We start from the raw sequence: 12,129 nt of genomic DNA, 5'->3' as shown, positions 1-12,129 counted from the left end.
GTCTTTTTAGAGGAGAGGAACATCCTCATTATGTTATCTTTGAAAAAGAGTTCTTTCTATAGATGTGAATTAAAAGAAAAAAATAATATGCTAATAGGCGTCATAAACTATCAATTTCTATTACGAAAAATAGCTTATTTATAAACAATTCTTTTTGAAACGTTAAGCGGATACGGATATAGACAGAAAGCTCAAAGCTTTTGAGCAGCGCCATCTTTTAAATAATAATAAACAACGAAAACCATAGACTAATTAAATATAGACAACGGAATGCTTCTTCTTTATTGTTCGAAAAAATTGTCAGATTAGGATGGCGTTGGTGTGCAAATTGAATTTCACCTTAAGAATGAGTGATAACATTAATGTTCGAAAAAATATAAATTATAAAAAAATAATATAAATTATAAAAAAATAATATAAATTATAAAAAATAATATAAATTATAAAAAATAATATAAATATAAATAAATAATAAAAATATATTTGCTAATAAGCCACAAAAAATAAAACGTTTCATAGAGCGAGTGATTATTTATCATTGCAAGTGCTACACACATATGATGTTGAGTTGAAAAAACATGCAAACACAAAAACAAACTCTACCCCTCAACTTCGAATTGAGTAGCTATTGTGCGTTAATATAAAAAGATTCAACCCTTTGAGTATGTACCATCCGCAAAATATGCTGGTGTGGCATCTGGCGGAATAATATAACAACATCTTCCGTTGTCTATATTTAATTAGTCTATGCAGCCGTTGTAGTTAATATATAAGCAATAGATGCCGCTAATGGTTTATATTTTTCACTACCCGCATACACACACACAGGACACAAAGGTATGGTATCGTATGTTTTGCCTGCAAAAAATTTTATTAATTAAAAATTCGCAAATGGTAATGTTTGCTTCAATCGAAATTTTGAATGTTGGTTGATTGAAATATCATAACTTGCATAAGGAAATTATATAGACCCATGGTTCCTTTTAGGGATAAACATAGAATCCATTTCTGTGTCGATTTATGCATGTCCGTCCGTCTGTCCATATATTTTTTTACTTAACACGCCAATTATGCAGCGTTGCCGACAGTTTTTGATCGGTAATCGTGAAATCGTCAATAAAATTTGGAAAATCGTCAACATTTTCCAAACCAAATCTGAACAAACATGGCCTAATACATCTTTAAAACAAGTGAAAAAAGGCACTCCCTCTGTGCATAATCTTTTCACTTGAAAACATTTCTTTTAGGGAGATACGAAAGTTTTCACCTATCTGGCTTTTAAACCAAATGACTTAAGGCGAACTGAACCAAAATAATTAATATTTAATTTTATATTTGACTACTATCGACATCACCAACATCAATATGCTTTTATCTCTGTGAGAAAATTTCGTGATGATCCGATGAAAATTCCGACCTGTAGTGTGATTGCAGAAAAAGTGGAAAAAAGGGATGCATTACCGACTATTGCGATATCTCTATTATTTGACCACCTACGCCAACCTAATTTGCATAATTTTAAAGATGGGATTTTCTACTTTTTTTAGTCAGGCTTTGCTTTAAAAAGGTCCCCAACCAAAGGTGTGGTATCCGCCATTACACTGTGTGTAATTTTTTGAGTCATGTTTTATTAACCATATTCTGACACCGCATTGTGATAGAACGCCAAAAATGAGAAAACACGTGTCTCGCCGTTTTTCCCTATCTCATCAACTTTCACGGTTATAGGCCTCCAAAGGTTTGAGGCTTTGATGTAAAAAGGGTCATTTAGTCAGGACTATATCTTCCAAACCGTTAGGAAATTTGAATTTATCTCAGGGGCAAAGTTGTAGCTCTTGTTTTAAAGAACAAAAATTGTGAACACATATAATCCATCAAACTTCATCTGCAAGGTAAAAATCGCTATGGTCAAATTTCTTTTAAAATTTTTCTCAAGTTTTGTTATAGATCTATCAAACCGATCAAATTTGAAACAAACAGCCAACTACAAAAATTTACCTCAGATCTCAATAAACATTTTTTGAGAATATACGTTGCTACGCTATAGTGGTTGATTGTTTTCTGGAATTTTGAACGGTTTAATATCTATGGAGCAGAATCCTAGAAAAGAGGATAAAAATCGCAATTGTTTTGCTATTTTGACCATTAAGATCCGTTTCTACAGAGTTCGTATATTCTAGAAAGATGTTTATTGAGATCTGAGGTACATTTTTTTAGTTGGTTGTTTGCTTCAAATTTGATCGGTTTGAAAGCTGTATAACAAAACTTAAGAAACAATTTTAAAAGAAATTTAACCATGGCGATTTTGACCTTGCAGATGAAGCTTGAAGGATTATATGTGTTCACAATTTTTGTTCCTTAAAACAAGAGCTACAACTTTGCCTCCGAGATAAATTCAAAGTTCTTAACGGTCTGACAAAATGTCCATTTCTACATCAAAGCCTCAAACCATCGCTTTTTATATACCCTTATAGACGCAGAGATATTTGCTTTGGAATAAAATGTTGACTTTTTCTCCAAATAAATTTTTTGCTCATTCCAACCCCTAAATATTATCCGACCATAACCAAAATCAATAGGCTTCTTCCCCTGTGAGACCTCCATTAACCCTCAAAATTTCGCGACGATCCGATCAAAATTGCGACCAGTAGCGTGATTACAAGGTTTAGATGGACAGACGGACGGACACACATAGCCAAATCGACTCAGCTCGTCGAGACATTCATTTTGGTATATATAAGTATGGGTCTACGACCATTATTTCGATGCGTTACAAACTTTTTGGCCAAAACCAACTTATAATACCCTCCCCACATAGTGGTGTAGGGTATAAAAAGGTATTCACGGTGTGAGTTTTCCCTATGGTTAATTAGTTTTAAAGACAGTGTGACCGTCCACGTTTGTGAGTCATCCACGTTTGGTTGTTGGACAGTTGGAAGTCGATAAAAACTGTCGTTTAAATCTGGCCGTTACACAGTGGTCCCACTTGTAAGGAAAAGAGTGCCAAAAATAGTTATAATTGAGCTACCGCCTCCAAATTTTAAACGTAGGTTTATAACAAGCCAAAAAGATAGAAACCCATTTTCAGTGGATGTAGGTCCATATTTAAGTATAACTCCCATAGAAAGGTACCGCCCGATTTGTGGTATTTTGACGATTTTGGCCATATTAAACAACCGATTTGGATGTTATTTTGCATTTTGAGTTCTGAGTAAATAAACTACCTCCTTGCAAAAAATATTCATATATATAGGTCCACGTTTAGGTATAGCCGCCATATAAATGTACCCTCAGATTTTCGGTATTTCGACAATTTTAGCGAAATTTTCCAACTGATTTGGCTGTAATTTGGCATTTTGAGTTCTGAGTGAACCAAATACCTCCATACAAAAAATGGTCAAAATCGGTCTACGTTTACGTATAGCCTCCATATAAACTTACCTCCCGATTTTCGAAATTTTTCTGAGTGAGCAACATACCTCCTTGCCAAAAATGTTCAGTATAGGTCCAAGTTTAGGTATAGCTCCCATATAAACGTACCTCCTGATTTTCGGAATTTTGACGATTTTACGGGCGTGGTGTAAGACGAATAACTAAGCGGGTGGCAGATGGGGGCAGCTGGACTTTTTTTTAATGGAAAAATAGAGACTTTCCCCTGCATTCTAAAGAAAATTTCGAGACTCGCAAATGTTCACAACATTAGTAAAACTCAACATAAATTTATTAATTTATTTATTAAGAATTTATTTTTAATGAAGTTAGAAAACGAATTATGAATTGTTTTTTTCGTAAAAACATTGCCAATGCCATCACCTATAAGTTTCATTTTGAAAATTGCACATTTACCTCTCCAATTTTTTATAATTTTACTCTTAACCTACGTATGCTTTGCAGATGTATTTTTCGTTTTTAAGACCTCACATACAAATCACAACTTCGTCGACTTAACTTGGCGTATAACCGCTGTAAATTTACAAAAATAAGGCTGGATGTTAAAAATTTGATATGTTTAGAGAATATTTATTTCAATCGCAATCAAATTTGTCGTCATCAATTTTTCGATTTTTGTCCACGGGCGGAACCACTGTGCGTTAGTAGAAAGTTAAGAAAGATTAATTTACAACTAAATAGATAGATTACCCATTTTATTTCGACCACTTTTTATGGAAGATTTTCATCCACTAACTATCCTAAACGAAAATTTTGAGCTGATTTAATGAGGTTAAAAATTATCAAAATACCTTTGAACTATACCTGGCAAAAAATCGATGACACTTTATTTATTTCTTATAAATTCAATATCGATATCGAAAAATGCAGAGAAAAACGGGGATTTTTGGATTTTCAACTTAAAACGGACATAACTTCTTTTTTCCACAACGGACTTTTACAGCTTCTTTTTTATTTAAAAGATGAAAATCATGTCTTTCTCATTTAAGTGCGACAAAAACGCATTAAAAAACTGGAAAATGTTTTTCCTCGTGCTTTAGCCTGCGTAGAAGACACCAAACTGCGTAATTATTTACTTTCATCAAGAAGGAAATTTAGGTAGCTTTACAAAATGGGGAAAACCAATGAAATCGGTTGAAAAATAGATGAGTTATGGCATTTGGCATTTGTGTTTTAACTTTTTTGGTTTTCCTTTGTAAAAGTTGGTACCTTAGTGCGTATGATTGTAATTTGAATTTGTCTCCTTAATAATTACGCACAAGGTACCAATCTTTTATAAAGGAAAAACGAAAAAGTAAAAACTCTAAAGATGGCATAACTCACGCATTTTTCAACCGATTTCATTGGTTTTCCCCATTTAGTAAAGCTAAGTAAATTTCCTTCTTTATAAATAACTAGCAAATGTCCGCTACTTCGTATGCGGAAAGGGCATAAAATATATATGAACAATATCTAATATGGTGAACACTGACGATTCTGTTGTACTAAAACCTATTTTTAATACCAACATTTAGTCGATTTAATTCCTTTAATCAGTGACCCTTATTCAAAATTCCAAGATTCCTGCTCTATCCGTACACCCAAATCCAAATTGTACTAAATTAAGTACCATTTAGTACTTTTCGTACACTTATAGTTCGAATTTCCAAAAACCTTTCATCGTTACTCGTCATCAGTGACCCTCATTCCAAATTTCAGGATTCCAGCTCTATCCGTTCACCCAAATCCAAATTGTACTAAATTGAATACCATTTAGTACTTTTCGTACACTAATAGGTAGAATTTCCAAAAACCTTTCTTTGTTACTCTCCATTAGTAACTCCCTTTCCAAATTTCAGGATTCCAGCTCTATCCGTTCACCCAAATCCAAATTGTACTGAATTTAGTACCATTTAGTACTTTTCGTACATTTATAGTTCGAATTTCCAAAAACCTTTCTTTGTTACTCTCCATCAGTGACCCCTCATTCCAATTTTAAGTTTTCCAGCTCTACCAGTTTACCCGAATCCACATTGTACTAAATTTGTACCTTTTAGTACTTTTGTTAATCTCCATCAGTGACCCTCATTCCAAATTTCAGGATTCCAGCTCAATCCGTTCACCCAAATCCAAATTGTACTAAATTTAGTACCATTTAGTACTTTTAGTACACTAATAGGTCGACTTTCCAAAAACCTTTCATTGTTACTTTTCATCAGTGACCTTCATTACAAATTTCAGTATTCCAGCTCTATCCGTTCACCCAAATCCAAATTGTACTAAATTTGGTACCATTTAGTACTTTTCGTGCACTAATAGATGGAATTTCCAAAAAACTTTCATCGTTATTCTTCATCAGTGACTCTCATTTCAAATTTCAAGATTCCATCTCTATCCGTTCATTCAAATTCAAATTGTACTAAATTTAGTACCATTTATACTTTTTGTGCGCTTATAGTTCGAATTTTCTAAAACCTTTCTTTGTTACTTTCCATCAGTGATCCTCATTCCAAATTTCAGGATCCCGGCACTATCTGTTCACCGAAATCCAAATTGTACTAAATTTAGTACCATTTAGTACTTTTCGTACCCTTATAGTTCGAATTTCCAAAAATCTTTCATCGTTACTCGTCATCAGTGACCCTCATTCCAAATTTCAGGATTCCAGCTCTATCCGTTCACCCAAATCCAAATTGTACTAAATTGAGTACCATTTAATACTTTTCGTACACTAATAGGTGGAATTTTCAAAAACCTTTCTTTGTTACTCTCCATTAGTAACTCCCATTTCAAATTTCAAGATTCCAGGTCTATCCGTTCACCCAAATCCAAATTGTACTAAATTTAGTACCATTTAGTACTTTTCGTACACTAATAGGTGGAATTTCCAAAAACCTTTCATTGTAACTCTTCATCAGTGACCCTCATTCCAAATTTCACGATTCCAGCTCTGTCCGTTCACCCAATTCCAAATTGTACTAAATTTAGTACCACGTAGTACTTTTCGTACACTTATTGTCCGAATTTCCAAAAACCTTTCTTTGTTACTCTCCATCTGTGACCTTCATTCCAAATTTCAGGATTCAAACTCTATTCGTTCACCCAAACCCAATTTGTACTAAATTTAGTACCATTTATTACTTTTCGTACACTTATAGTTCGAATCCCAATAACCTTTCATTGTTACTCTTCATCAGTGACCCTCATTCCAATTTCACGATTCCAGCTCTATCCGTTCACCCAAATCCAAATTGTACTAAATTTAGTACCATTTAGTACTTTTCGTGCACTTATAGTTCGAATTTTCAAAAAACTTTCTTTGTTACTCTCCATCAGTGACCCTCATTGCAAATTACATGGTTCCAGCTCAATCCGTTCACCCAAATCCAAATTGTACTAAATTTAGTACCATTTAGTACTTTTCGTACCCTTATAGTTCGAATTTCCAAAAACCTTTCATCGTTACTCTTCATCAGTGACCTTCATTCCAAATTTCAGGATTCCTGCTCTATCTGTTCAACCAAATCTCAATTGTACTAAATTTAGTACCCTTTTGTGCTTTTCGTACACTTATAGTTCGAATTTCTAAAAACCCTTTGGTACATCTTTCTAGCACTCCATCAGTTACCCTCATTCCAAATTTCAGAATTCTAGCTCTTACCGTTTGCCTAATACAAAGGGTACCATATTTAGTACCTTTTAGTACTTTTCGTACACTTCTAGGTCGAATTTCCAAAAACCCAGCCTTATCTCACCCTTACACACCAAGAGCAACCTACACCCAAAAATTCAACTTTCTAGCTTCAGCGGTTTCGTCTGGGCGCTGATGAATCAGTCAGTCAATCAGTCAGTCAGGCAGTCAGTCAGTCACTCACCTCACTACTCTTTTATATATATAGATTACGCAGTTTGGTGTCTTCAACACAGCCTAGAGCACGAGGAAAAGCATTTTCCAGCTTTTTAATGCGTTTTTGCCACACTTAAATCACTATAACTTAACCATTAGTTATGGCTTGTTCGAAAGACATAATTTTCACCTTTTAAATAGAAAATAAGCTGTAAAAGTCCGTTGTGGAAAAAAGAAGTTATGTCCGTTTTAATTTGAAAATCCAAGAAACCCCGTTTTCACTACATTTACCGTTATAAAATCAAAATTGAAGTGACCCAAAGAAACCAAAGGTATTTTCGTCTTCCATGGACTCCCACAAAACTGAATATACGCATCAGAACCCCTGCAAAAAAATTTTGTCAACTTTTGTAGCACAGTGTTATTATCGGATTAAGAAACCCTATTGAAATAAATAGAAATTACGCGCCTTTTCGGTTTTGTGGATGTGGAGAAAGTAAGTCCGTATTCATACGTACACATTTTTCGAAAAGGTAAATTGAATTTTTATATCTTTTTATTAAATAAGAATAATAAAAAAAAATAAAAGCAATTGTTTTTTACCGTGTTTTTTTTTTTTCGTTTACATTTCTGTGAAGTGCTTGTGCAAAATGTCAATAAAAGCATAGACCCACAGTCTATACAGTCGGATACTCAGCCCAAACTAGTTAGCCCTGACTATTAGTTTGCTGTCAAATACATTATTGTGACGTAAAATACAAAGGAAATCAAATCACAATAATGAACAATCTATTATGTTTGTTGTCAAAAGTTGTTAACGGAACACTGAATGGCCGACCTAACTGTGAACCTGGTTGGTGTTGACCAATTAAAGATAACAACGAAACCTATCGTTTTTTGGAACGAAATATCGAAAATACATATATAATGTTGGGAATATCGATCGTTTGCCAGCGCTACTTTGAACCGCTATCCGGAAAAACCCAAAAATTTTCAAAATTATGATAAATCGTCAAATTCGACAACACTGCATGTTCATATGTCCAATTTCGATGAAATTTTAAATGTGTAACGGAATTTCGTCTAGATATAAATTTGACATATTATATCAAAATCGATTCAGACATGGATACACTCAGACTTCGTTTTGCGTTCTAGATATGTACATACGCTCCAAAAAATTCCACTTAAAGTAAAACGATGCAGGGTAAAGCTACAATCGCTTCCATGTTTATTGGGTTATTTGACTCAAATCTTTTGAAAATAATTTTTTTGTAATCCGATATCGACAAAGCTTTACGAGAGCGATTAAAACTACTGTCGATAGTTTGTTTATTATCCCGAATTCACTGTCAGATTGGGAAAACAACTTTTGTGGAGAAAACAGTCAACTTTTTATTCTTATGCAAATATCTTCTAAAAAATGTTTTTTCCATTTTTCCCCATCGTTGGGGCATTCCTAACAAAATGATCAGTATTAAAGAAGACCATCGGGATTTAAATTAGTCCATATTGTGTTACCAAAAGTGGTCAAATACTAGAGATATAGAAAAAGACTATCACAATTTCCAGTTTGTGGAATTTTATTTCCCTGGCGGATATCTATTTTTCTGTGCTGATGCTCAAATACACTTTCACACAAAATGAAACTCAAGGTTTAGGGTGTGGGAATTTTTTTTTTTTTTTTTTTTGTATAAAATCTCTTTGTGAGTACTTTGAGAACGCAAGAGAACATGTTCGCCATGGGTCATGTTTCTGAGTAATGACGTAATGAATTTTCCGGCAGGCCATTCAGGTTGGATATTGAGGCCACAAACTTCAAAATACCGGAAATCGGGAGGTACCGTTCTGTAGTGGCTATATGAAGGCGTGGACCTATACCGACAAATTTCTGGGGGAAAGTTTTACACCCCCCATGAAGACTAAGTACCAAATTTTAGAAATTTCAAAATACCGAAAATCGGGAGGTACCTTTCTATGGGGGCTATATGAAGGCGTGGATCTATACCGACAAATGCTGGGGGAAAGTTTTGCACCCCCAACGAAGACTAAGTACCAAATTTCAGCCATTTCGGTATGATAATGAGGCTTTAACCTTCAAATATCGAAATATCGGGAGGTATCGTTCTATGGAGGCTATATCAAAACGTGGCCCTATATAGTCCATTTTCAATACCAAAAATACTAGGAGTAGTATAAACTTCTTTACCAAATTTTAAAGCTCTATCATATGGAATTATGGTCACTTATTGAACATAAAAAACATTTTTCATGAAAAAGAAATCTACCAAATTTTTTAGAAGATTTTGTTTTTATCTTAAATGTCACACTTTGAGCTACTTTCGGAAATTTTTTGTTGAAAAATATTGCACAGTGATCTGACAAATGTAGCTCGCAAAGAACCTATAATCCTGTCCTTATGCGAAAGATAAAGATATAAATTTTTTAAAAAAATTGTGAACTGTCAAAGTCAATATTTCAACTTTAACTAAAAAATGCATATATTTTCGACATAAATCCGTCAACATTTTTTTAATGTCTCACTTAATGACAAGCTTTTTATGTGTATAACAATCCCAAAAAAAAAAAATATATGAGATTTTACATTACATACATATCACAATGACTTTTTCCTTTATAACGCTCATATATCATATAATTTTTATCCGATCGACTCCAAATTTTTTGCAACCTATAAAAAATCGGGTTTTTAAAATTTGCAAGTGGTTATAATCCCTAAATATTGCGATCAGACGAACAGGTGGACATGGTTATATCGACTTAGAATTTTATGTTGATCAAGAATATACATACATATGTATATACTTTATAAGGTCGAATATTTCGATGGATTAGAAAGGGAACTACAAAGTTAATTATACCCTCTATATTATGACGGAGGTATAAAAACCCTAAAATGTGAACTATGACCTTGATTTATTAAAAAATCCCTCCGGCGATTATTTTTGTTTTTTCTTATCTAGCAGAATCCGCAATAACTTTTCATGTGAACGCATTTTTTAAGTTATTTAAAGTTGGTTAAGGTTATGAGAAAAGCCTCCCGTATCCCTTCGGGTATGTGTGTGGAAATATCGTTACTTCGTTTAATGAAAATCTGGAGTCACAGCACTATTTTTACAAATTTTTGGTATGCATATTTCATGTTCTCTAAGAACCTCAAAGACAAATTACAATTAATTCATTGACTTCACGGATAATTACACCCTACAATAAAATTAAGCGCAAACTAAAGAAACCACATACATGAATACAAAAGTAAGTGCACTTAGTGCTTGTAAATAATTAATGCCTTCTAATTAAATTGAGGCCAACTTGAGCAAATTATGTGGCAAACATACATGCATACTTGATATACACAGGTTATGTTCCAGAAAATAAACTACAAACATTATGGAATTGTTTAGGCGCCAGTTTAGCCCTGCCCAACGACGTAACTCAAAAAAAAAAAAAACTAAATTCGTTCTTTCAGCCTAATGCCAAGAATAGTTCATCAGATGCTGTATTGCGAATGTAATTATTCGGGAAAAACAAACTCTGATGATGAATTGAAGACGAAAGCAAATTATGTAAGGAACGCAACAGTGTAAACATAAAAGTAATTTCAGGCATGAACTTCGGTAGTTGTAAAAATTTAACACAAGACAACGAGTACCGTCTCCTTTTTATACCCTCACTTTCATACGGGCAAAATGTGCCTCGTCGAAATTATGTTTTTAGACCCCAAGTATGTTTGGACGATATCCGTTTCAGACAATTTGGAGTTGATTTAACCATGTCCGTCCGTCTGTCTGGAGCGCCAGAACAGATCAACCGATTCGGTCCAAAATTTGGCTTTCGTAAATTTGGCTTAGTTTAAGTTCGAAGATGGGCTGTATCAGTCCACTCCTTCCGGTACCTCCCCCACAAAATTTCGAGGTCCTGCTCTCGAATCGCTTTGATTTTTGTTGTAACGACTCGTATTCACTGCCTCCTATACGATGGTGCAATCTGCATCAGGGGCAAGTCCAAATTTCCTGAAAGTTGCAAAAAACCCCTATGGCACCACATGTAGTGGCTGAAGAGAACGATAACTCTCGAACGGATCTGCCGATTCGGTCCAAAATTCGGCCTTCGTAATATTATGTCCAAACTTAGCTTAAGTTCGAAGATAAGCCATATCGGTCCTCTCCCAAAAAAGTTCAAAAATGTTCGGAAAATTGTGCGCACAATAAATTTTGAAGGGAGTGACCGATTTGGTCCATATTTTACACATCCTAATATCTCTACCAGATATAGATCAATTTCGAATATGGATTACATTTTGCCCACTGCTTCATCTACCTCCCACACAAAGTTGCGGATAAGTTCATTTTAAGACCTGCTATCGAATCACTTTGATTTTTGTTGAAGCGACTTGTATCTCCTTTACGGTAAAAGTTTTTTCGGCGCAAGTCCATACTTCTTGAGAAAAAATCCCGAAAGGTGTAAAACACCTCTATGGCACCATATATAGTGGATGGAGAACACGATAACTCGAACTGATCAACCGATTTGGTACAAAATTTGGCGTTCGTCATATTTTGTCCAAACTTAGTTTCAGTTTGAAGATGGGCAATACCGGTCCACAACTTCCGCTACTTTCCCCCAATATTTAAGAAATGTCACTAAAATAGTATGGACGACATCTCTTGAACGGGACCACCAATATGGTCCAAACTTTGGACCACCAAATATTTTTTTGTTCCTTAGGGTACCTCCCCCACAAAAGTTCAACAATCCTTTTGAAATGTACACCAATACTGTTCGTTTTGGTCCTGTTTACAGCGATGTTATGTTTTCAGTGTACAAGTCCA

The 12,129-nt window shown here is 34.3% G+C and overlaps 1 protein-coding gene and 1 long non-coding RNA gene across 2 annotated transcripts in view; one reads left to right on the top strand and one right to left on the bottom strand.

Moving 5' to 3' along the window:
* The window catches only part of LOC141403528 (uncharacterized), a 240,504-nt gene that overhangs the window by 66,665 nt on the left and 161,710 nt on the right, over window positions 1-12,129 (top strand). The window lies entirely within an intron of this gene.
* Lmpt (four and a half LIM domains protein limpet) overlaps window positions 1-12,129 on the bottom strand; it is a 437,156-nt gene that overhangs the window by 275,689 nt on the left and 149,338 nt on the right. The window lies entirely within an intron of this gene.

The sequence above is a fragment of the Musca autumnalis genome, unplaced genomic scaffold, assembly GCF_047663935.1.
Source record: "Musca autumnalis isolate F117 unplaced genomic scaffold, ASM4766393v1 scaffold_4, whole genome shotgun sequence".
NCBI lineage: Eukaryota > Metazoa > Arthropoda > Insecta > Diptera > Muscidae > Musca > Musca autumnalis.
Note: the sequence above shows the minus strand (reverse complement) of the source record. Positions and strands in the feature narration are given on the sequence as shown.